We start from the raw sequence: 24321 nt of genomic DNA, 5'->3' as shown, positions 1-24321 counted from the left end.
CAGCGTGTGGCCTGACTTACCTCACTGATATTCTCAAGAGTGGGGTCAATAATTCAACAGGGATAAGGCTTGGATTTTCCTCTCATATCCTCTCAGTGCCTATGATCTTGGCACAATATGGATGTACCACGGACAAGCCAGAATGTGAACGTGCTCTACCTGGATGAGGTACAGCCTTTCTGCATTGTAGAGTCCTTTGTTTTCTAAAATCATGGAGCTCGTATCGTTAGAATCAATGAAGTGAGCTAAAAGCATTTTTTTTAAATGTTTTATTTTATTTTTAGAGAGAGGGGAAGGGAGGGAGAATGAGGGGGATAGAAACATCAATGTGTGGTTGCCTCTTGTGCGCCCCTTACTGGGGACTTGGCCTACAACCCAAGTTTGTGCCCTGACAGGGATTCGAACCAGCAACACTTTGGTTTGCAAGCTGGCACTCAGTGCACTGAGCCATACCAGCCAGGGCTAAAAGAATTTTTTAAAACAAGCCATCAGCCCTGGCTGGTGTGGCTCAGTGCATTGAGTGTTTATCAATAATATAATGACTTCATTCAACGACTTCCGGCCAAGATGGAGTCCTAGACAGACACCCTGCATCTCTCTCCACAACTAAGAAGGAATACAACTACCTCAAAACTAGAGACAACCAGAAGTTCCAGAAAATCAAGCTGCATGGAAGTCCAACAAACAAAGATATAAAGAAGAAATACTCATCCAGATAGGTAGGAGGGGCAGAGCTGGGGCGGAGAGGATGCAGTGTGGTGGTGGCAGCAGCAGCAGCAGCAGCGACAGCGGTGGTAGCATCAGGCCAGCAGAAAGTGTAGTCACACATTTCAAAAAGCAGGGAGGGACACCTGGGGAGCGCTCCCGGCCAGACTGCACAGCTTAGAGGCCCGGCACTGGGAAAATCAAGCCTCATTGCTTCTGACTGTGCAAACCAGTGGGGGTTGGAGTGGAGGAAGAAACTGCTGGTCTCTCAGCAGAGCCTGCTTGTTTAGAGGGCCCCCACGGTCCTAGAACGACTGCAGACCCACTCACTGAGGGCACAACGGGCAGGGCAACAGCTAGAGAGGCGCCAGTCCCATACAGAAGTGGGAGAAGTGCCTGGAAAAGGGGCAAGTGCTGAGCAAGCGGCATTGTTACCTCTCTTTCCCCTCCCCCACATACAGCATCACAACGTGGTGAAACGGGTCATGCTGTACTGATGAATACCTTAGGCTCCACCCCTTGCAACAAACAGGAACAACAGCTCTATCTAAGACACAGAGGCAAACAAACACAGGAGCCTGTCAAGATGAGGAGACAGAGAAGTATGGCTCGAAAGGGGGAACGGACCAAGGCTCCAGTGGAAGAAATAATCGATGAGGAGATAGCCAACCCACGAGATGAGGAGATAGCCAACCTAGCAGATGCAGAGTTCAAAATGCTGGTGATAAAGATGCTCACAGGCTTGACAGATATGCTTGAGTACGGCAAACGCATAAGGGAAGAAGTGAAGGCTATGCTAAGTGAAATGACGGAAAATCCACACAAAACCAATGGTGAAGGGAAGGAAATCGGACTTCAAATCAATGATTTGGAACACAGGGAAGAAAAATCAGTCAACCAGTACAGAATGAGGAAACAAGAATTGAAAAAAATGAGGAGAGGCTGAGGAACCTCTGGGACAACTTTAAACGTGCCAACATCTGAACCATAGGGGTGCCAGAAGAGCAAGAGCAAGAAATTGAAAGCTTATGTGAAAATATAATGAAGGAAAACCTCCCAAGTTTGGCAAAGGAAATAGACATACAAGTCCAGGAAGCACAAACAGTCCCAAACAAGCTAGACCCAAAGAGGACCACACCGAGACACATCATAATCAAAATGCCAAAGGTGAAAGATAAAGAGAGAAACTGAAAAGCAGCAAGAGAAAAGTAGTTATCTACGAAGGGAGGGGTGCCTACAAGACTATCTGTTGTATTCTCAAAAGAAACTTTGCAGGCAGGAAGGGACTGGCAAGAAGTATTCAATGTGATGAAAGGCAAGGACCTACAACCTAGATTCCTCTATCCAGCGAAGCTATCATTTAGAATGGAAGGACAGATAAAGTGCTCCCCAGACAAGATAAAGCTAAAGGAGTTCATCATCACCAAGCCATTGTTATATGAAATGTCAAAGGGACTTATTTAAGAAAAAGAAGATCAAAACTATGAACATTAAAATGACAACAAACACAACTATCAACAACTGAATCTAAAAAATAGAAACAAAATTCAACTAAGCAAACCAGAACAGGAACAGAATAATAGGTATGGGGATCATTTGGAGGGTTATCAGCTGGGAGGGGGAAGAAGTAGAAATGAGGAAATGGTGCAGGGATTAAGAAGTATAATTGGTTGGTACAAAATAGACAGGGCGAAGTTTAGAATAATATAGGAAAGGGTGAAACCAAAGATCTTATATGCAAGATCCATGGACATGAACTAAGGGGGTGGGATTACTGGGGGAAGCGAGGTACCGGGCAGAGGGGAGCAAAAGGGGAAAAAATTGGGACTACGGTAACAACATACTCAATAAAATATACTTAAAAATAAAAAAGACTTCATTCAAGAAACTTACTGAATTATAATTACCTGAACCCCAGGGGTGAATCAAGATTTTGTGGAGTTTGAGCATCATCTGTTCTGGGAAATCCTAATACAAACATGCCAAACTAGAAATATGAAAATTGTTAGTGCCCCTCCTAAAACTTTGAAAGGCGCCAATGCAAGTGAAGAGCTCTGAAGCTTAAGTTTCATTCAGTTTATGATAAGTCTACCTCAAACTTGTCACAAACTTGTTTAATGCAGAGAAAAGTATCGTTTCAACGTATAAAAACACCAGTAATACATTGTATAGACGATCGAATGACTCACCTTGAGGGGTGGCATCTTCCCTGGGCAAGTTGCCTTTGGAAAAAGATGCAATTTAGTTTACACCTTATCATGGCAGATGTTTCCTGAAGCAAATTAGCCTTGTCCCTAACAAAGATTTGGCCCCAAACAAAGGAGCCCAGCCTCCAGAACACACTCATGGCATTGTGACAAGCTTTTGAAAATAACTGTGAATTAATTAGTTCTAGCAGTACAGCTCTATGCAAATCACAGGAGTATTTTTATTTCTAACACCTTTTCCTGTCGTTTAAGATGAACCCAGAAACTGAAGAACTGCAAGCTGGTGCCTCCTGGATGACGAATCTTTTCTAACCCACCCCCCACTTCCCACTTAGTCTCCCTCCTCTCCCGTTACTCTGCTGCAGAGATGCTGGCATGGGTCTCCTATATTCTTCCCAACAACATCTGTCTTCCTCCTTCCAGTATCTTAAAGTTTCTTGGGGATAAAGTCCCTGCCCAATTCTTCCTTGTACCCCGGCACTTAGTACAGTGCTGATACACAGTGGGCATGGCACCCAGGAAACCTTTTTTCTTCCTGTGCTGCCTTCCTAACTATAGTGAAACTCAGGTTCTTATGAGAAACTCCCCATGTTACACAATGCTTGGCAAAGCTGGTGAGTTTACGACATTGTACTCATACTACCGAGACCTCTGGGTGGGAGGACCCCAGAAGCCTGCTGCTCTGATGCGCGCGCCAAAGGAAAACTGACCCTCAGTCTTCTTTCCCCAAGTTAGGGATCAGCAAACTAAACAGGGAAAAGGAAGGCTGCTACAGATGGGACACCTGCGGGAACTGTCAGTCCAGCTCCAGACACACCCTGAACACCTGCATCTAACCCGAAACTGTGGGAAATTGGATTTCTGAGCCATAAGACGGTAAGACAGTCTTTTCAAAGGCAGGTGGAGGGGACAATCTTCCCCATAAGTCCAAAATCCTGTTCAGGCCCCTGAACATATGCATTATGCTTTGCTCGTGTCACTGAGAAATCACAGAATTTTTGAGCTGCGAGGGGATAAAACCCACACTTCTTACTGACGAGTGGTCAGGAAAGAAACTGGAATTAGGCTACGGCGATGTATTTTCTTTATGACTGTTTTTTCACAGCACACCTTAACATAAATAGCATATTTTCCCATACCTCAAAGGTTCCCATTGCCACAGACAATTCGCTTCAGAGTTACATACTTTCTCAAAAAGATAACATTCTGGGTTATTGAGGAGAGATGTGCCCTGTGGCAGGTTTTTAGGAAGACTTCCTGCGTTACCGTTTAAGAGACCCATGGTTGAGGAGAACTCTGAGCCAAGCTTAAACTCTTTCAGTCCTATGTTCCGTACATTTACACAGTTAGAAACTTTGCACGTAAGCAGGAATCTAAGTTCAATTTAGAAGTGGAATTTCAAGGACCATTCACAAGTCAGAGCAGCAGCACCGCTGGGATAGCCAGGACGATGCTACTTTGAATGATATTTGCTTGCTGCCTTTTATCGCCCCCGCCGAAGGTCAGTGCTGGGGAAAGCGGAGCCTGCCTATGAGTCCGACAAGTCCTTGGCCTCTTTGTACCTTAGTTTCCTCATTTGAGAAAAATGAATGGCTCTTAAGCCATACTTCTCAGAGTTCAAACTGGGCTTACACCCAGCTCACCAATCACTGGATAATGTGTTTACCCATAGCTTTTCACGTGTATTTATCTTCTATTTCACTTACAATGTATGTAGAAATCGCATTCCATGCTGGGCCTGAAATGTCCCGGGCCTCAGTTCTTCGACTGAATTGCCACCAAGGTTCCTTCAAAAGAAGACACAAGCAAAAAACAAAAAACAAACAAACAAAAAAAATTCAGCTCTTTTGGCAGTGATTCTAATTTATATATGATAAAACAACCTCAATGCTCCCTCTATACATTAAATAAATCTCACTGTGGGAGATATCTCGTATGAGCTAGGCTTTCATGTGTACACATGCAGTGCATTAGATACAAAACAGTAAGTACTTGAAAAAAACTTGCATTAAGTGGTCTTTATTTCTCTAGCACAGGGTTACATAACTTAACATTTTGGGCTAGATAATTCTTTGTTACAGGGGCTGTCCTGTGCGCTGTAGGATGTTGAACAACTCCGCCCTCTGCCCACTACATGCCAGTAGCATATCTACAATCCTGGCAACTAAGAATGCCTTTGGATATTGCCAAGTGTCACCTGGGTGCAAAACCGCCTTGGCTGAGAATCACTGCTGTAGAATGCGTCATTCCAATCTGTGAGATAATTCTCACACTAGTCTGGGCTAGAGACAAAAACGACTTGCTACATAACTTTAGTAGCTTTCTACTAATACAATTTTAATCTCACTTCAAAAGAAATAACAAAGAGATTTACAATTAAGTTTTATAAAAATTCTAGACATAATGAAGTTATAGTTATAACTTACAGAACTTCCAGAAAAGGCATTTCTTCAAAACATTTCTTCCCAATAAAGTTTATATTATTGCCAGATAAATCTCTAGAAAAAAGTAAAGGAGAGATATTGCCTGAATTAGCTATTAGATACCTAAATAGTAGAAATAATTGGTAGAGGTTGGAATGATAATATTGAATACGTAGCTTTAGTCTAAACTCTGAACCTTAGGAATTGGGATTTGAACCTTCCAGAGCTCGTAAACCTGCCCTCCCCTCCCTGAACAATCTCACCCTCATGATCTTTATAAAGAAAATATACAACTATAGATCTTGATAAATTTTGAAGATAATCTTTTCTGAGAGAAGAATTGATTAGATGACATTTCGTGGCCTCATCAAATTTAAATTATAAGCTGAAAGCTTTTATCTTTATATTTAATTACAAATTTCTAGTATGAAAAAGAAATAGCCTCACACTTACACACCTTCCTGGCTTAGTTCTGTTTTTCTAGGCCAATTCAATACCAGAAGAAATAAAAGATCTCTTTTCACATAACTAAAAAGAAAGTTGCTACTTTTTAAAATTCAGAACTTTGAACTAATTCAGAACGATACTTCTATTGTTTTAGCAGAAATTCGTTTTTTATTTTACATGGCTTTAATAACCCATGAATTTAATTGCTTCAGTTGTACAGTGGTGGGAAAACAAAAAACCAAAATGGTACTGGATTTTTATTTGAAAACACCCATTCTTGTCTAGAGTTCCTCTTATGTCCATTGATTCCAGCTTAGTCCCTCACTATTCACCTAGATGAGTATAACTGTCTTCTCACTGGTGTTTCCATTTCTAGTCTCTCCCTTTCTAATCCATCCTGCACATTAACACTCTGGAAGTGGTTCTCCAGTACCGGCCAGCATCACTTGGGAACTTATTGAAGATGCAGATTCCCAGCCCTACTCTGGACCGACTGAATCAGTAACTGTGGGGGTGGAGCTTGAGTTTTAACGGGCTCTTCAAGTGATTCTGTTGCAGGCGAAAGTTTGCCCTACAGCACAGGTGTGATAACATGGTAGCCTGGCATGTTATCCTTGGCTTGGCCTTCAAAGCCCTAGAAGATCTGGCTCTAATAGTCTGTTCTTCCTAGCTGTACTCCACAGGCACTCAAGGTATTTTTACTGTATTTTGCCTTTCCCCACGCTCCTTTTGCAAGATTATTCCATCCAAGATGTCTGTGTGATGATCCCTAAGGGCCCTTCAAGGTCGTCTTCAAACAGCATTGCTCTAGTAACATCTTTGCTGATCCAACTTGAAGTGTCTTTTCCCTCTGCTGTGTTCCAAAACCAATTCATATTTCTCATTGCCCATCTCCATTTCTTCTTTTTGATACAGTTATTCTTGCATCCTATTTCCTCTGAGCATAAACTCCTTGAAAGGATGGATGAGGTCTTGCTCACCTGCACTGTCTACCATGTTTAAAAGTGGCACATGAACATATGTAAACTCAAATATTTATAAAATAAACAAATAGCTGGGGAGTAGAGGGAGAAAAATAAGTGTTGTAAAGGAAATGTGGTTTTATTGTTTTATGGCTCCCTCTATGCGCCTCTGCAGCACTGTCTTCTGTTTAGTACTAGTGCATTGTGGTATGAGCTTGCATGTTCATTTTCCCTGTGAGATCATGAGTTACTAGAGGGCAGAAGCCATGTCTTACCCATATTTGCGCCTACAATACTAGCGACAGTGCTTGGCATATTCTTTTTTAGCTTGTTTGTTGGTTGGCCTTTTTTAATGAATGGGAATACTTAGGCCGGCATGGAATAATTAGCTTACAAAGTATTTCACAGCAGAAAGGATGAATGACCTAATCGATTGAGCAGTTAGTTACCTCATTTGTCTTCCTCCTGTTTGTAAGGTTTGGAACCCAGATGGCGAGATACCCCAGAAGACCAATTCAAAAGTGCTTATGCCCTGAGGCTTGAAAAGTTTCATAATTCAAAGGACTATTTTTAGTGCCTCATGAGGCTCTTCCTACCCACTTCCCTTAAGCCTTCTATATTTTCAAAAAGCATCTATTTGCTAAAAAGCATCATTAATTAGCTTCAAAAAATTAATGACATACACATCTCTGAATGCCATGGACAAACAATAAGAATTGAGTTCTTATAGCAAAGGACATCTCCTTTATCTCTAAGTACATGGAATCACTAGGCAAGTGTTTCTTCCTTGGCCAGGAGGCTGGAGAGATCTTTATTTTGTAATTAGTGAAGTTAGAGGCATTTCTCATAAGCTTATTTGGTGTAGACATTTCTAAGTATACCACTTAACCATCATTTTAAACATTAAAATCCTGAACACCAAATCTGCTCTCCTGGTAACTTAACATGTTCATAACAATATTGTTTACATAGTTCATCTACTTAGTTAAACATTTGATATGTAAATGTTAATCTAATTTAGATTAAATTATTGAAAATTTCTGGGTTAATAGCATTCAAATTAATGTAAGTGTTCCATATTTTCTTGTCCTTTAGGAGACAATTTGAGGTTAACCTGAATGCTTCTCATTTTACTAAATTAACATTTTAAAACCTTTTCTGTAAAGGCAGACAGTAAATATTTTAGGCCTTGCAGGCCACAGACAGTCTGTCTCGCATATTCTTCTTCGCTTCTTTCTTTTCTTTTTTTTGTTTACAGCCCTTTACAAGTGTAAAAAGTATTCTTAACTTATGGGCTGTATGGAAACATACCATAGGCTCTATTTGATCCATGGGCCCTAAATTAAATGTAAATACAGGCAGATGATATATGAATACTTATATAACAAGGTTCATATGGGTGTGTATAAGTACTCAGACATTATTACCACTTTTCCTCTATAACTGGAGACAATTTCCTACCTATATCTTGTTTATATGATTAAAAAATTGAAAATGCATTGAGGATAATAAATGCTCAAGATAGGCTGGAAGCCCTATCCACACTTACAGAATTGTAGCATTTTATTGCTGGGAGAAATTGTAAAGATTATCTAATCTGAACCCCTATGTATCTTATAGATAATATAACTAAAAAATTATAAATAAAAACAATTAACTTACAAAGACTTGAGGAACAAAAGACGTTGAAATGAGTCCTTATGAATTTCTTTTAACTGATTGTTACTCAAGATTCTGAAAAATAAAAAGGTTATTTCTGGATCAAAAGGCAAAATAACTACAATTATTTACGACACAGAAATATATATGGAGAAGCCTGGACAGAAAACGAAAGCAAACATAAGAGTTTATAGCCAATGATACGGAGTTAACGGAGGAAGCACAAGAGGACTTCAGGATAGCACAATTAATATCCTCAGAGAGCTGTAAGCAGCCAGCACATCCACTGAAAAGAATGAACTCAGCCTTATACAAATGGAGTGTTGTCATTCATAAAAACAATGCTCAGTATATGCGCAGCAGAAATGACAGTTGAATAAATTAGAAAACTGAGCGATCTGGCCAGAATTCTCCATAATGAAAGAGGAAGGGAACAGGAATGAGCCACAGACAAGCCTGACACCTGGTCTGCCCAAGGAATGTGAAGGCCTTTGCTTTATCTAGTCTCTCAGTAACGACGAGGGACATGCTTGGGGTTAGGGGTGGGGAGTGAGGGGAGTTTCACTCATTTCCTACATGTGAGGAGCAGAAAGGCACAGGGCCAGTGCCTCCAAGAACGGAGCGAGGGAGTGGTAGAGAGCCAGTATGGAAGCAGCTCTGCCAAACGTCAACGTGGGTGTCTCTTGCAGGAGACTCCGCGCTCCTTGCACATGACATTAGGTGGTGCCCCCTTCAGGAGCCTTGGGGATTGGAGGAGGTGCTGTGTTGCCTTGTGAAGCCATTTCCATCAAGTTCAGCGTTTGAAACATTCTGCTTTCGCTCAATGTCTGTTGGCCACATATTTTTATAACCGCATCTTGTAGCATCATTCTACCCCAAAGCTTAATTCTTTACTCATAGCATATGGCAAAATATTACGGCCCAGAAACTCAACAACTAAGATCAGGAACTGTTCTCAGTTATAAGGTAGTTCAGATGACACAGATATAGTTACCTTTAAAAACAAACAAACATGAAAATAAAAACACAAAGACTTTAATTCCAACAAACAAGTCTTGGAGTCCTAAAAAGGCATCAAAGACCCTGGCCTCAACTTGAAATTCACCACATTATAAGGAACAGCAGTGATGGCCAGAATGTGTATGCAGCGGGAATGGTCAGGGGTGATGCTCTGATTCATTGTTTTCTCACCTCCCTTTCTCACCTCACGCTTTCATATTTCCATAGAAATGGTCCAGAAAGAAAAAGCAAAAAAACTGCCATGTCCAACAATGTTTATAGTAAACCTTTTCATAAATGTAAAACATTGGAAAAAATTGTACCTCCCTAAATCACTTAAAACTGTATGTGTATTTTCAAATCACATATTTGTTGCAGATGTCATTCACATCACTACTTAGAAGTTATAACCAGTTATTAGATCTACCACTATAGCTCGTTTCTTAGTATGTTAAGAGAAGCAGATCTATTACTATATCAATAGCTTTAAAAAATATTTGAAAACTTTTTTTCAGTAATAGTTTTCCTTTATTTTCTTATATATTTTTTAAATTTATTTTTTATTGTTTTTCTATTTCATTTAAAAACATAGTCCCCAAGAACAGAGGCTTCTGCCAATCACCAAAGAGACTAAAGGAAAAAACAAAAAGTTGAAGAAATCCTGCTCTGGGGAGCCTATTGACCCTACGTTAGAGACCTCTCCCGCATAAGGTAGAAATCTCAAGCTGACTTAGAAATCTTCAACACTTCCCAGATTCATGCTATTGTCTATAAGATCCAAACACATATTATTTTTTTTTAAAGTAATGTTTAATTTTTACCTTAAAAAATGTGTAATGTATATTTCTCATGGCTCAAAATCCCATAGGTATATAGTTACACAATCCAAAGTTTTTTCTCCTACACCATCTTTCAGACTACCCCGTTCTCTCTACTCCTTAAAGAAAACCAATCTTATTTATTTCTTGTGCTAAATGACTTCCGTTTTTCTTACAAGTTTGGGAAATAAAATTTCCAATTCAGACTCTATCATGAAAAATATAAACTATCTATAATTTCAAAGAAATTCATAAGTTAAAAAAAAGAACACCTGCCTGGTTCTAGCATTTTTCGTTACCAATAAGATATCTTAGAGGGTGATCATAAACCCTATTTTTAGATTACTATGGCTAGTAGGTCTCTTATTATTAACTCAGAGGTCGTTTATGACATCTATTCGAGTTGAACTAATAATATGACACACAAACTTGTCATAAAAAATGCCAGTTAATTACTTTGAATGTAAATATTTTTCCCAAACTACTTGTGTACCTAAACTGACTTTTATACAAATTGATTTTAAAAAGATAAAAGAAAAATAGGCAAAAAAGGACAGGGCAAAATCAGAGAAGAAATATAAATGTTCAATATTTAAAGATTTCTTAAAATTGTTGTTCTCTTACAATTGTCCCCATTTTCCCCCCCACTGCTCTCCCCTGCCCTGCCCACCCCCAGCCCTCTCCCACAGCCAACCCCCTCCATGTTGTCCATGTCCATGGGTCATTTACACTAGTTTCTTCACTAGACCCTTCCCCTTCTTTCCCCCCTTTTCCCCCTCTCCCCTCTCCTCTGGTCACTGTCAGCCTGTTCCTTGTTTCCATGTCTCTGGTTCTACTTTGCTCATTGGTTTGTTTTCTCATTAGGTTCCTGTATGAAGTGAGATAATATGGTATTCTTCTTTCACCACCTGGCTTATTTCACTACGCATGATACTCTTCAGTTAAATTTACAAGTAATCAGAAAAATTCAAATTCAGATGGGACCCCTTTTATTCACTCATTACATAAGCCAAAAAATGGAGACTATCAGTGCTGGAAATGAATGCTGTCGTGGCCTACTACTGACTGGAGCATAAGTTGGCACAACTTCTTTGAGGGCAGTTAAAATGTTATATCAGTATAGTCTTCACCCCAACAATTTCATTTCTAAATATCTATTCTGCAGAAAGCCTGTCCATGTTCACAAAGATGCATGTACAAGAATGTTCATTGCAGCAATACGTGCAACAGGAAAACTAGACGTAATCTAAACATCCATCAATAGGGGTATTTTTAACTGTAACACACCCATCCTGTAGAATATTATGCAGGAGTTTAAATGAATTGGTTAACCAGGAAGGAAACAAATCTAAGACATAGCAAGAGGTGGAAGGACCAAGTTGTTACCATTTATGTAAAAAAAAAAAAAATGAAAATCATACAACATGCCTATCGTGCTATCAGTATGTAGGCAAAGGCACGGGGAAAGGTCTGCAAGGGCACACAGTAAACAGCTCAGAACAGCCTCACCTTAAGGGTGGGGGACGAGGGCGGCAGCGAAGGTTTCACTATACCTGTATTTCATTTTTATATACTGAGAATATAAACATGTATTACTTGTTACAGTGAAGAATAAGGTTAAATTGATTCATTTTAAAGAAGGCCTGCCAATTTAATTTTTAAAATAAACACAGACTTGGAATCAATAGAGGTTGATTTATGATATGGAGGTGAATACCTTTTCTCAGAGCTACTGACCTCAAAATTGGGGACTAAGAAGGATCTTACAGTGCAGTCAGGTTTGTTTGTTTGTATTCATTTTTGGAGAGACTATACTCACAGTTTCTCAGTTGTATGGAAGAACCTCCATGAATACTTATCAAGGTAAGAAATAGAGTTGCCTTTTAAATTGCTGCAAAGAAACACAGTTAATATCTTTAAATAGGCAGGAAAAGAACAAACAGTAATTAAAACAGTCATGGCAAGCTTGTGGGGATTAATCAAATGCAGAAAATACCAGCTTTCTAATTTCCACAGCTATCAGCTTTCCCAGTCTGCACAAATTAATAAAGACATAATGTGGGGCCCCTGGCACAAACCATGAGGCATCTCCTCAGAACCTCAATTTATTATCTAGGCTAGGTAATGCCAGTTAATTACTTTGAATGCATTTTCTCCCAAACCACCTGTGTCTAAAATGACTCCTTGTACAAACCAATGCAAAAATAATAATTCAACAGAAAAATTTATCATTATCAGCAAATTAACATAAAGAAACCTTGTGTCAGCCAGGCCACAGCAAAACTTTGGGTCAGTGCCCTCTGTGGGAATCTTTCCAGGTGTTAGAAAGATAAGGGCAATTAGAAATGAGAAGGACTGATATGGAAAGATCTCACAGACATATTTGACAAGGAAAAGCACAAATCACTGAGCAAGGAGTAAAGTATTACCTCTTTAGGGGGGAAACTGCAAAAGAAAAGGAAAAGAAGAAAGAGAGAGATTGCAAGAACAGACACATGCCAAAGTGGTAACAGGAGTGGCGGGAAGTGCTGCGTGGGATTTTCACATTTGTCCTGTGTGTTTCTGTGACTTTAACACCAACACCAACAACACAGGGAGGCTGTACCCATGAATTACAAGTGTTTAAAAGAAGCTGTGAAATTCCCAAGGTTCAGTCTCAACCACTAACTCCGTGGGTGACTTTGAATCTTCACCTTTAGCTTTGTCCTTGTCCCTCAGTGACAACTTACCTATCCAGTTTATATGCGCGTTTCCCAGGAAGGTGAGAAAAGTCAAACGGGTCCCTGTCTGTCCCTCTGCACAGTGGACACTTCCACCCAACCAGAATCCTTCTGGTTGCTTTCGGCTCCCCAATAAAAACTGCCCAGTCTGAACTTGTCTCCTTCAGTCTGGCTCTCCTCTCCAACTGCTCTTTGTCCACCTCGTACACCACTGTGGTTCTCCTCATCACCCAGGACAGAAACTTTACAGGGTCGTATTTGATTTTTATCTTTCCTGTACATCCCATTCCCCAACTCCAGCCAGTTACTACAGCCTGTCGGTTTTTCTTTACACTGTTCCCAGGATGTTCTTTCTCCTCCTATCACAACCACTCTTCTCGCTTTACTGCTAGATTTTGCTCAAGTATTCTACTGGTCTCCCTGAATCAGGCTTTCCTCTTGAGATCGCTCTACATATGGAATTTAAAATAACCCTCTTATTTTTACCACCTGTCTCTCTCACTTGAAAACATTCAGGGGCTCTCCCAGTCTCAGTGCAATTTCCAAACTCCTAGAGCCAAAGTTTTTCATAAGCATATTTTTCACCGCTTCCTAAACCAATTCTTGACAGCAAGACTAGCCTAATAAGTCCTGATCATTCCTGCAGCCATGCTGCTGCCAAGACTGTACGCATTATTTTTCCTCTATGTAACAAACCACAGGCACCTTTAAGTCCCAGTTAAAGTTATAGCTTAGCCATGCAGTCTTCCGACTTCCATAGGCCAGTGACTACAGATTCTGCTGAATTATACCACCTCTGGCCCGTATCTTTTTTAGTACTTAACTATATATCATCTCCCTTTTTAGTCATATTCCCTTTCTTCCCACCTGTCATTGTCATGTTTTATAGACAATGTCATACATCTGTGGCTCCCATAGTACTTAGCCCTGGCTGGACACAGAATGGGTGATATATTTAGAAAGCCAGGTGGCAAATGTGAGTTCTGGGTATAACTGCATATATGATAGGCACTGACATATGTGAACTCATCTAAATCTCACAACAATCCTAAGAGATGATAACTATCATAATCTTGACTCTACGGATGATGAAATTGAATCCAAACACTAATATATGGCATAACTGCATTCAAACTCGGGCACTCTGGCTCTAGAATCTCTTCTCTTATCCAATTTGTTGTATCACCACCAATGAGATTCGGAGAGGGCCACGAAGCTGTAAAGAGGATGGCGTAAAAGTGGGCGGAGAGTAGAGGGTTAAGGAATGAAGTGATGGGGCTAAAGAAAAATCACTAAGGAAAAATGCGGAGGAGGAAACAATGGTAAGAAGGAGAATGAAGATAAGGAATAGATGACAAACAAAATATAAAAGCAGGAAGTAGTCAGTGTGGGTTTGAGAAGATGAGGACGGCTCAGGGAGACCAGGAGGAGAAGGCCGGCAGGTCAGGCATGTTGCGGAGAACAAAGGATGAAAGGCAATTCTTACAAGGTGGTGAAGGTGTCGTTGTACGTGTCGGGGTCTGGCACAGGCACTCTGTGGAGCTTCTGCGTTGGGCCGAGGCCAGAACAAGACAGCGTCTCATTTTGGCAGGAACAGAGCTCACATATATTGACGATGGTATTCTGTTCAGGCATTGGAGGACCGACCTCAGATGACACTGCCTGATGGGCCCTTATAAACTGCTTGTCCCAAGAGGGATCTGTTATCTCAGACCAGGTTGGCTGCTGAGGCTGAACAGTCTCTGGATGTCGAAGTGTCTCCTCAGGGTGTTTCGGAGGAGCTGTGGCCTGCTGCAAGGGTGTCGGATGTTCAGCCTCCACGATAGCTCCTGGCTTTATGATGAGGTCCAGGTTCAAATGTAGGCCTGTTACCTCAGGCCAGAATGGCTTCTGGGGCTGAACAGTCTCTGGATGTCGAAGTGTCTCCTCAGGGTGTTTCGGAGGAGCTGTGGCCTGCTGCAGGGGTGTCGGATGTTCAGCCTCCACAGTAGCTTCTGGCTTGATGGTGAGCTTCGGGTCCGGTGGTCGACCGTTGAGCCAGATTGGCTGCTGTGGCTGAACAGTCTCTGGATGTGAAAGTGTCGCCTCAGGGTGTTTCGGAGGAGCTGTGGCCTGCTGCAGGGGTGTCGGATGTTCAGCCTCCACGGTAGCTCCTAGCTTTATGGTGAGGTCCAGGTTCAAATGTAGGCCTGTTACCTCAGGCAAGATTGGCTTCTGGGGCTGAACAGTCTCTGGATGTGGAAGTGTCTCCTCAGGGTGTTTCGGAGGAGCTGTGGCCGGCGGTGGGGATGTCAGACATTCAGCCTCCACAGTAGCCTCTGGTTTTACGGTGAGCTCCGGGTCCGAAGGTCGACCTGTCACCTTAATATGTTTATTATACTTGGGAGGCTGAGCTGGAAACTTCTGCAGGCCTGTGGAAGGGTCTGCATTGTTCCACGGGTAAAGAGGCCGTTGGAGCAGAGCTGAGCTGTCTTGCTCCTTCATAGCTTCAGGAGGTTCTCTCATCTCAGGGGCTTTTGGTTCCTGAGTTAGGATCTCCTGAAGTGTTGAAAATGTTTTTCTGTCTAGGAAGTTGTCCGTTGTCAACTTTGCATCATACATTGGCGATGCTTCGGCCAGCAGCCACAACAGCTGCAATTGTACAACAATCAGTGGGGCCCAGAGGTGCAGCCCGGACATGCCAGCAGAGGTCCGGGTGACACAATGAGCAACCCAGGAAAGCTGGGGCACAAGGAGTGACCCGGAGGGGATGGGGCACAGTGAGTGACCTGGGGGCCCAGGGCACAGTGAGCGATCTGGTGTCGGGAGCGGGGGTGTCTGGGGCAGCGCAATGAGACCCAGACAAATGAGGTGCAGGCGCACGCACTGAGCAGGAGCCTACAATTGGCAGCCATGTCACAATTGGCAGCGTGTCACAGTTGGCAGCTGTGTCACAGTTGGCAGCCATATCATGCACGTGCCCCTTAGCAAGAAAGCACCCCTCCCCCACCTCAGGTTCCAACCTTTAGGCAGTTATATTAGTCTGGGGTGAGAGTACTACAGAAGAGCCAGCCTTTTTCTCCAGAATCACTGGGGACCAAGGGGTCCTTTTTTCTGCAGAGAGGACAGCTCCCTCCTGACGGGCCTCCCCTTCCCCCTCACAGTGAGGCAGAACTGGGCTGCACACCTGGCGGCCACGGACGCCAGCAGCCAGGGGCGGTGGATGCGGGCGGTAAAGAGGGTGGGAAGTTGCGGGGGCAGAGGTGCCTGCTGCAGAGCTTCCCAAGGAAGCCACAGGGCCTGGCATCCCAGGAAATTCCCAAGTGCTGGTCAAGCTCCTGCAACCTGAACTCCCCCTTAAAGCTGAAATCTGAGTGACATTCTTCTGCCCTTTGGCTACACTGCTTTTTAAAAAGTAGCTGACCTACAGAATGAACATCAGTGTGGGTGGCTGGGAAGGGGACACACTTTACAGTTCTAAAATGTTGTCATTTCCTGGAAATTCTCAGAATCCACGTCTGATTCTTCACTTGCCACTCTGTTAGGTGGGGGCTACCACTGAGTCAGGGACGACTCCAAAATTTCTGCAGATGGGCTTTGATAGTGAGCAATTCACTCTGGGAAACAGGGTCTGAAACCCAGTATACAACCCTTTACAATGGTTGGGAAAAGGTGCCCCTCCCACTTGGCTCAACACGGCCATTAATCTAGAAAAGCAATGACGGCCTTTTCAGAGGTCAGCCCTGTGCGCACATGTGGAGAAGACACTCCGGTGTGAAAGCCGGCACATTAAACCATTTTCTTCAGACACTATAACTAGCACCCAATTTGCTTCCTTCACAGCCCCTTTTATATTCTATTTTATAAATTACTGTCTGGCACAACGTCTGGCCCATAAACTCCAAGAGAGAAGAGCTGCATCTTATTCCCAGTGTCTAGCACATAGTACTGGTTTCTAAAGGAAACTGATTCCAGGATTGGCCTCATGCAGCGATGACTCTCTTGCTAGAATTAGGTTTCTGAAAATTTAGCATCAGTATGGAATCCCTTCCTCACATAATTCGAAGGAAGACAGGCTTCTTCAAGCCCAGGACGACACCAGAGCTTTTGTTTCTGTAGCCATCAGAGGTTCCAAATTCAAAATTCCACATAAGTATTCTCAGCAGGCTCACACAAGTGAAATGAAAGAACTATTCTATTTCAACTATGAGTTAATTTTTCTTTAATTAGCAAATGTTTGATTTCAAGGTACTGTCAGTACTTTACTAAATACCTATTCTAAATAGGTTTTCCAGACCAGCCTTCTCAGGGTACTGGAAAAATAGGTCATAAAACCTATAGGCTGAAATAACTTTGAATTTTATCAAGAAAAATAAATAAAAGCCTTATTCAGCCAAGTACCTCTACCTTATGCAAAGCAAGATGATTTTGATTTTGTACTAACAAGTTGGCAGCCATACAACAATGTCATCGGAGTACTTTACATACCCATTTAAAGTTTTCTCCAAAAAAGGAAAACACTTAATCTCCAGTGAATAAGACTTTTTAAATCTATAATTTTAGAAAATTAAGCTAGTGACATCAGTCAATGTCTTTGCACCATCAACAGCTATATTAGCTACAAAGTACTCAATAGATGGCTAGAGGAATGAGTTATTTCTTATACTAGGAATTTAGTATGTTAGTACTTAAACCATCATTCTAGTCTATAGAATGAATATAAAGTACCAGTAAAGGATATTAGTCTTTTAGCCTTGACACTACAGCAGGATTCCAATCCACCAACCACATTTGTTAATGTGCTTTTGGAGTATCTTAAACCAGCCCTAGAATGTTTTTACTTACAAAGCATACACACATACACACATTTACCTGACAACCTTCTTCCCAGCCTTTATTGTCTGGAAGTACACGTCACAAAAAAACAAAAACAAAAAACTAATGAAACTGGTGTTTAGCCTAGACAACTCGCTGTCATGCACTGTTACTCAACTTGGCAAGTGGACATATTCTAAAAGTTGAGAACACCAAGTGTGTTATCCCTTTATCTTAATCTTGAGGAATACTGTGTCTCACAAAGGTAGACATCCAACAACTTAACACCACATCCAATGAACAAAAATGCCTGGCAAGCAACATGAAATAGCAACTCAAAGCATACTAAGTCTGCTACTCAAAACATTCACTGGTCGAATTGCCTATAAAATCTAATTAGATAAAGTTTTAGTTTCCCAAATACAAAATATTTAGAATTATGGCACTCACAGAAGAATGATCAAAACTTCATCTGTTACAAGTTATCACCTACTAACAATCATTTATCCAACCAGTCTTTGATGAGCACCTGCTACTGCTACATGCAAAACATTTTGCTAAAAATGTAGGGGACATAGATTAACATAAGGAAGTAGAATCCTTAATTTCATATAAAGACAGGACAAGGTATATACAAGGTAGACTGAATGTCGTTAAGAAAAATAAAATGTCATGTGTGCCTTTTAAAGTAAACGCAACCACAAATTGTAATCTCAGTATATACACAGCTAACAATCCTAAGTATTGTTTGCTAGGCCTTCAAAGGGAAGTGAATGTCAGCTTCACACTCATGATCTCATCTAACCCTAATTACTTGCCAAAAGAAATAATACTATTGCATTGGGTGGTCAGGTTTCAACATATGAGTTTGAGGGAGAGGGACACAAACATTGGACTGCAACATTTCAATTTTGGACTTCTATACACCAAAACTGTGAGAGGATAAATTTCTGTTGTTTAAGCCAAGTTTATGGTACTTTGTTACAGCAGTTTGAGGAAACTAATAGACTCCAACTACCCGTCAGGAATGGTTTTGAACTCCAGTGATTAGTGTGTATGAGAAATCTTCTCTCATCTCTTGATTAATAAAAAGTTAGCTCACATGTCCGGCCAAGATGGAGGCATAGGTAGACACACTTCACCTCCTTGCACAATCATAAGAAGGATCACAACTAACCTCAAAACAAAGAACAACCAGAACTGCCAGAAAATCAAACTGTATGGAAGTCTAACAACTAAGAATTTAAAGAGTAAATATTCATCCAGCTGGGTAGGAGCAGCAGAAATGGAGAGGTGGGGTGAAGAGGACACGGTGTGGCAGTGGCAAGGCAGCAGCAAGGCAGTGGTGGCGGCTGGTGGAACGAGTGGTCCCACACTCACACCTGGGGAGTGATCCCAGCCCCAGGCCAGACCCTGAAGCGCAGGTTCCCAGCGCTGGGAAAATAAAGCCTCATAGTTTCTGGCTGTGGGGTTGCGCGGGAGAAGAAACCACCCATGTCTGTCTGTTCAGAGGGCCGCCACAGTCCTGGAAAGCACTCAAACCCATCTGCTCAGGGAACCACCACCAGGGCAACAGCTAGAGGGGCACCAGTCATATATGGAAAGTGAGTGAAGTGACTGGAAACAGGGCGAGTGCTGAGCAAGTAGCATTGTTCCATCTCAGACCCCTCCCCAACATACAACACCACAAAGCAGTGGAACAGGTTGCCCCGCCCTGGTCAATACCTAACACTCTGCCCCTTACAACGTAACAGGTGCTCCAAGACAGGGAATTAAAGCAGCTCTACCTAATACACAGAAAAAAACACAGGGAGGCTGCCAAGTTGAGTAAACAGAGAAATGTGGCCCAAATGAAAAAACAGAACAAAACTCCATGAAAAGAACAAAGCGAAACAAAGATAGCCAACCTATCAGATGCAGAATTCAAAACACTGGTGATAAGGATGCTCAGAGAATTCATTGAGCATGGCAAATAAATAAGGAAAGAAATGAAAGCTACACTAAGTGAAATAAAGAAAAACCTACAGGGGACCAACAGTGAAGGGAAGGAAGTCAGGATTCACATCAATGATTTGAAACATAAGGAAGAAATAAACAGCCAATACAGAGTCCCAAACAAGTTGGACCCAAAGGGGACAACACCAAGACACATCACAATTAAAATGCCAAAGGTGAAAGATCAAGAGGGAATCTTAAAAGCAACAAAAGAGAAGATGAGAGTTCCCTACAAAGTAGTTCCCATAAGACTATCAGCTACCTTCTCAAAAGAAACTTTGCAGTCAAGAAGGGACTGGCAAGAAGTATTCAAGGTGATGAAAAGCGAGGACTTACAACCAAGATTACGCTATCCAGCAAAGCTATCATTTAGAATGGAAGGGCAGATAAAGTGCTTCCCAGACAAGGCAAAGCTAAAGGAGTTCATCACCACCAAGGCATCATTATGTGAAATGTCAAAGGGACTTACTTAAGAAAAAGAAGATCAAAACTATGAACATTAAAATGACAACAAACTCACAACTATCAACAACTGAATCTAAAAAAATAAAAACAAAATCCAACTAAGAAAACAAGAATAGGAACAGAATCATAGGTGTGGGGATCATTTGGATGGGTATCAGCTGGGAGGGGGAAGGGGGAGAAATGGGGAAATGGTGCAGGGATTAAGAAGCATAATTTTAGGTACAAAATTGACAGGGGGAAATTAAGAATAATATAGGAAAGGGTGAAGCCAAAGAACTTATATGCATGACCCATGGACATGAACTAAGGGGGGTGGGATTGCTGGAGGGTAGGTGGGTACTGGGCAGAGGGGAACAAAAGGGAAAAAATTGGGACTACTGTAACAACATAATCAATAAAATATCCTTTAAAAAAAAAAAAAAGAGGATGCTGACTTGTGTACTTCCTTGTTGCCCTATAAAGGACTATCGTCCAAATCTTAAGCTCTTCGTGGTACCAAAGTTACCACCAGAAAATGAAGCTACATGTCGGCTCTGGACATGCAGATTAGGGTGGAACTGGCTCTGCCACAAACACCATCTACTCATCTCATACAAGCAGAAGCCTGGGGACAGGGACGGGGATGGAGAAAGTGAAAGAACTCTCAGAATAATGAGTCATCATTACTGCAGTTGCCCACATTGAGGAAGAGGGGGCAGTCCTTTAACATTAGGTGGTCAAGGGGGTCGATGACTGGGGGAACCTTCTGTTTGATACTTCTATTCTCCTTCTTTCCTTGGACCAGCATCCACAAAAAAATATTGTATGGAATTGGCGACATTCCCGGACACTGGGTGGGTCCTAATTAAAATAAGCCAATTTGTATCTTTGTTTTTGTTTTTTAACTTATTATAACATAAGTGTTTCCCACATCATTGCATTGTTTGTAAAAGCTCCCAAATAGACAACCAAATGAAGATGCCATAATTTTCTTCGCCATTTCCATATTGTAGATGCTTTAAATTGGGTCCAGTTTTAAATTGCTATCGATGTGCTGGATGCCATAGATTCTTATGAATAAATCTTTTTTCCATATTTGAAGTTACTTACATAGGAAATAGATTCCTAACCATGGATTACCTTGGCCAAAGGCTAAGATCGCCTAAGGTTCCTTATGCACATTAGCACCATATCTAACACATCTTCGTGCCCTTTTCCATGTGTATATTGGGGCCCTTGACGGACCTCTCTCGAATGAACCGGTGTCTGAGAGGCTGCCTGTGCTCATGACTCCTGAAGCCCAGGATGTGGCTTCGGTTGGGTTGTGCTGCCCAGGGCTCATGGCATCATTGCACTTTGTCACATCTCTGCAGTTAGAACAGCTGTAGAATAACAGAGAAGTTTCTGCTCTGCTAAGGGAAACAATGACTAGAGAGTTCTAGTGAGAAGAAACAGCTCAGTGTTGCCCCCAGGGTGACATCAACATCTCACCTCCTCTCGCTGTGGAAACCACTTCCCCAGAAACAGCCCCAGTCCAGTGAGTACTTGGAACTATTCTTGCAAATACCCTGAGCCCTGTGGTGACCCAAGACCCCTGTTGCATGTACAAGTCAACAGGCACCACTGTACTTAAAACTTCCTTTCTCACTCAGCTTGGACCCCAGAAGGAGGCTGGCATGGGCGAGTCTTGGTCCCTCACTGTCCTCCTCACCATGGCCCTCTGTCCCCAGGCCTCCTCTGACAAGTGTCCTCCTGCTGCCATTTGCCGGTGTTCCCCCTACTCTCTGGCTCCGCTCAGACCATATACCAAAGTTCTATGGACAGAGGCACCCAAATGAGATCAATAACTTCTTGAAGGGTTTTCAAAATTCCCTGGGCTGTTTAGGGGGCTTTTCTTTCAAAGGACTTTTAGTTTTCTGTTCTATATAGCTGCCAGGAAGGGTGGGGGCTTGTCTTATTTTGGAAATGGTAAAGTGGAGTAGTTTTCAACAAGACATAGAATCTAGCTTCACCTGCTTTCCAGTGATCAGCTGAGTAACAAACTCACCTCAGTGCCACTTTATGGGTGGTTTACAAAGACAGTCTCTTGCTGGAAAAATCTCCCTGGACCAGACTAGGTTTTCCAACTAGAACTGGCACAAGAGGCAGACTGTTCAATTGTATGCCTTCCCTGCAGAGAGAGCTCAAGATCGAAGCTAAGATTAGAGCAAAGATAATACACAGAGGTGTCCAAGGCTGTGAGCTAAAAAGAGCCTGAATTCCCCGCTTCCGCGGACACACCAGATCGACAGCGGCGTATGAAACAATGTCCTCTGGGGGGAAAATCCTGAAAACTCGCTCAGCTGCTGCTTCACATCTGCAAACGAGAAACAAGCCGCATGGAGGTGGTTAGGAGGGGCTGAGACGCGGCTCCCTAATCCACAATCGCGCGGGGACTCACAGGCCCAGGGCTTCTCCATTGGAACTGAGGGCGGGTGCCCCACATCAGTCACCAACGTTTTTAGATTTGCACTCCAGAGACAAGCTCCCCAAACATCTGGCTGTGAAAAGCAACGGGGCTGCATCCGGGAGACCCAAAGGCCCAGCGCGGAAGCAGCCTTCTGAAAAGTGCCCAGATTTTCCACGCAAGAGACTCTCCTGCTGATCTTAGAGCCTTGGCCCGAGGGGCCGGGCCTGCTGGGAAACCCTTCGGGACAGGGGCTGGTGGCAGCCGTTCTCACACTCTCCCCTGCCTTACTACCTTTTTTTTTTTTTTTTTTTTTTTTTTTTTTTTTAAGCTCTCGATTTTCTTTTTTCTCATCAGGTGCCGTCTTTACGCTCCAACAGGCGGGCACCATCATCTCTGCGCTCTCCCTCTGCAGCGCTCCACAGCGCCAGCAACACGCGGGCGGTGCCCTGGTTTTTGCAGCTGCCGCTCAGGGGCTGCCCCCTGTACATCTGGCTCTAGTTGGCCGTGGGAGGTGGGGACATGAGCTCCTGGATCCCACAGGACTGTGACAATCAGAGAGACTGTAAGACTGAGCTACCACTCCCAGGGCACTGTACAAACAGCGGCCTGAAATGCACCCAGTCTCTCAGTGAAAGGGGGCTACTTCTCCCTGGGTTTGGAAACAAAAAACAAAAAAACATTCTGTGCAGCTAATAAATAATATAACTAAGATGCAAACGTGTGCCATCATTTCTCAGAGCAGCCCAGAACCCCCTGGGTGGTTGTTTAAAATGCTCACAGTAGAATTTCTTGGGTTTAGATCTGGGAATCTAGATTTTTACTAAACCCCCATGTTATTTCACATGCAGACAGAAGACCAAAAACCGTTGAATTAATCAGTAAGGATTTACCACTCTTTCCTTAATAAGGTGCATATGGTAGTATTTTTTGATAAGCCCCACTTCATTTTCTTTTAACTACATTTTAGTATCAAAAAGTGGAATTTTGGTAGTCAGGACTTTGGAAAGGCAATGACACAGTTTCTAGCAAATTTTAAAGTGAACTTACTCTTCAATCTAGCTATCTTATTTTTAAGAATGTATTCCAAGAAACTCTATATGAGACACAAAGGTACAGGTACACGGATGTTCCTTGTAGCCCTCCTTGTAAAAGCAGCGACAGAGAAACAAATTCATCAGAAGAAGAATAGTTGAAAGCATCATAAATATGAAACCACTGAACAGGATGAAGTACACTTAGATATTAATGTGCAACTATATGTATATAGAATATACATTCCACATGTGTACCGATAATCATACCAATATTTATATGAGCACATATTCGTTAACCTGAGCACCTTAAGAAAAGGCACCCTCTTGGAGCACCCAGCCCTGTGCCAGGTGCAGGACTTTACAGGTGAAGGGCAGACTGGACTTCGGCATCTTTTGTCCACATAGCCAGGGACCTCTCTGGACATCAGCCCTGAGACCATCCCACCAGCTAGCTGTTAGGGTCCCTCCAAGCAGGGATCTCCTATTGGTCGGATGAGCCCATTTTGAGAGGCAAAGGGGATACTGTTAGTAATTATGCTGCCACAACTGATATAAGCTGGGTTTTCCCCAGGTAAGGAGGTTGTATATGATTCTCCAACCTACGTGCAGTGTCGTTGGGAGGAAGGGTCAAGCTCAGCTACCTTCCACAGGGTCACTTGACCAAT

General features: G+C 42.4%; 1 protein-coding gene and 1 long non-coding RNA gene across 2 annotated transcripts in view; one reads left to right on the top strand and one right to left on the bottom strand.

The window, feature by feature from the left end:
• Window positions 1-24321, top strand: part of LOC149998011 (SKA complex subunit 2) — a 78643-nt gene that overhangs the window by 52503 nt on the left and 1819 nt on the right. The gene's annotated exons all lie outside the window — the stretch shown is intronic.
• Window positions 8464-22917, bottom strand: LOC149998012 (uncharacterized). Its single transcript, XR_016514033.1, has 3 exons — window positions 22221-22917; window positions 12040-12111; window positions 8464-8478 (listed from the first exon to the last, which is right to left on the bottom strand). It is a non-coding gene; the product is annotated as an uncharacterized LOC149998012 (long non-coding RNA).

Source organism: Furipterus horrens, unplaced genomic scaffold (assembly GCF_987537825.1).
Source record: "Furipterus horrens unplaced genomic scaffold, mFurHor1.1.pri manual_scaffold_11, whole genome shotgun sequence".
NCBI classification, from domain to species: domain Eukaryota; kingdom Metazoa; phylum Chordata; class Mammalia; order Chiroptera; family Furipteridae; genus Furipterus; species Furipterus horrens.
This window is presented reverse-complemented; position numbering and strand designations above follow the sequence as displayed.